The 2,593-nt window shown below is 43.8% G+C and overlaps 1 non-coding gene across 1 annotated transcript; it reads left to right on the top strand.

The window, feature by feature from the left end:
- Nucleotides 1–435: 435 nt before the first annotated feature.
- LOC138273979 (small Cajal body-specific RNA 4) lies at nucleotides 436–562 on the top strand. The gene has a single exon (XR_011200351.1). It is a non-coding gene; the product is annotated as a small Cajal body-specific RNA 4 (non-coding RNA).
- The last annotated feature ends 2,031 nt before the right edge of the window (nucleotides 563–2,593 follow it).

A 2,593-nucleotide genomic window follows, 5' to 3' on the forward strand; every position in this document is an offset into this window, starting at 1 on the left:
CAAGCTTTGATGCACCAGAGTGGGGAGCGGGACACACTTCCAGGCACATGGACGATCAGTTCATAGTGCATTACGTAAAGAACCCTGCGACTTGTAACTTGCTGAATGGTTAGATGCTGCGCTCAGTCATAGTCACTACTAATGGGAACACATGATCAAGCATATTAACATTGGGATATCTGAGCTACTAATTGGCAGATGTGATCAATGGTAACTGTGAGGTAAATTGATATGATATTCAGTATGTTTTCTGAGATAGCGTTCGATAATTAATAAACTATTTCCATATCTTATTTTGTGTATTTTTATCCTTATGAGGACAGTTGGCTTTCAGGTTTCCGAATCCTCCTGAGTAAAATCCTTCGGAATTATAAAATTGTATTTTGTCAGATTCTGTAATAAATCCTCCCTAAAGCTACAGCCAATGTTTGTGTTAATGGAGGATTAAGAAGGTTGGGCCTATGAAGTAAGGCTCTGCTGATACTATCTCCCTAGAGTAAAGGGAAGTAAAGAACTGTCAGTTTCAAGAAGAGCTAGTGACGTGTTACTACTTCCTACATTTGCCCTGTTCTCATTTGCTCATTGTTGTTGCGCTCTAGTGGCAGTATGCATCATGGCTGTGTTGGCTTTGAACAGTGGGAGAATTCTTTCAGTGCGATCACTGGGGCGAGGGATAGTAATCTAGCTTCCGACAGTGTTCTACATTTCCTGTGGGCACCGTTGGAGTGACGTCTAGTATGGTCGATGTTATAGCACCCACGCCAATATGTCTTATTGTATCCTTTCTGTGGGTACATCAGGTGAAAGAAGTCCATCTGTTACGTGAAAGTCTTTTTTGGCAGCTTGCTAATAGGACCGATATTACCAAAACTGTAAAAAAAAAAACAAATAGCCTCCATGAAAAAGCTCTACAACAACCTTATTCAGATGAAAATAAAGCAGACCTACTAATACCTCATATGCATGCATATCTTCACCGAAGATCTAGCAGCAAGTCAATCCATAGATTGAAGGTTTAAAAAAAGCACATTGTTAAATAGGCAATCATGCCACTTCCCAGTGAGTATATTCCCTGACAAAGCCACTGCCATATATTCTGAGTGTTCTACAGAAAGGCTTTATAACTTATTCAAGCCTCAGGAAATGTAGGACAATAAGTCATCAGTATTGCTTTCATCTCTAAAGAGCCACTTGATGCAACCAGAAGCAACTGAAAACCTTCGAGGCACTCTGGGCATCCAAGAAGAAATTCACAGCTAAGGCACTGTTAGAGAGACCCAAGGGATCATCAAATGGGGATTCTGATGTAGAAATGGACTGTCAATAGTGGGAATTGAGATATAAGAACCCAGTCGCTTAATATGGAAAACCAGTGCTAGGTCTCGACCCTGAAGGAAGCAGGATGGTGGAGCTGCTAGCAAATGGTCATGTACTCCTTGCCACGGTGCCATCCAGGACTAAGACCCATATCGAAAAATCATATCGCAAAAGAAACTTCTTTTTTCCAACTCCATTCACCATTAAAAGGGAAGTCAGTGCTTAATTTGTGCTTCTTGTTTCCGGTGCTAAGCACCGGCTGTAGGAGGCTGGCTTGGCTTGTAGTGGGTACCAAGGGGTACTTACACTCTGTACCAGGTCCAGTTATCCCTTATTAGTGTAGAAGAGGTGTTTCTAGCAGCTTAGGCTGATAGAAGGTAGCTATAGCAGAGCAGCTTAGGCTGAACTAGGAGACATGCAAAGCTCCTACTATACCACTGGTGTCATATGCACAATATCATAAGAAAACACAATACACAGATATACTAAAAATAAAGGTACTTTATTTTTATGACAATATGCCAAAAGTATCTCAGTGAGTACCCTCAGTATGAGGATGCCAAATATACACAATACATATGTACACAATACCAAAATTATGCAGTAATAGCAAAAGGAAGTAATGCAAGCAGTGTAAAGTTACAATAGATTGCAATGGGAGCACATAGGTATCGGGGCAACACAAACCATATACTCTAAAAGTGGAATGCGAACCACGAATGGACCCCAAACCTATGTGAGCTTGTAGAGGGTCGCTGGGACTGTAAGAAAACAGTGAGGGTTAGAAAAATAGCCCACTCCAGACCCTGTAACCTAGGTGTAAAGTGCACCTACAACCCCCAGAGAGCACAGAAGTCGTGATAGGGGGATTCTGCAAGGTAAACCAACACCAGCAAAGCAACAACAGTGGATTTCCGGACCTGAGTACCTGTGAAACAAGTCCAAGAGTCGCGACAGTGTCAAGAGTGGGCAGGAGCCCAGGAAATGCCAGCTGAGGGTGCAAGGAAGCTGCCACCGGATGGAAGAAGCTTGGTGTTTTGCAAGAACGAAGAGGACTAGGAACTTCCCCTTTGGAGGATGGATGTCCCACGTCGTGAAGAAGCTTGCAGAGGTGGTCCCACGCAGAAAGACCGCAAACAAGCCTTGCTAGATGCAAGGGTCGCGGTTAGGGTTTTTGGATGCTGCTGTGGCCCAGGAGAGACCAGGATGTCGCCACTTGGATGAGGAGACAGAGGGGGCGCCCAGCAAGTCAGGGAGCCCTCACAGAAGCAGGCAG

This window comes from Pleurodeles waltl, unplaced genomic scaffold, assembly GCF_031143425.1.
Source record: "Pleurodeles waltl isolate 20211129_DDA unplaced genomic scaffold, aPleWal1.hap1.20221129 scaffold_127, whole genome shotgun sequence".
Taxonomy (NCBI): domain Eukaryota; kingdom Metazoa; phylum Chordata; class Amphibia; order Caudata; family Salamandridae; genus Pleurodeles; species Pleurodeles waltl.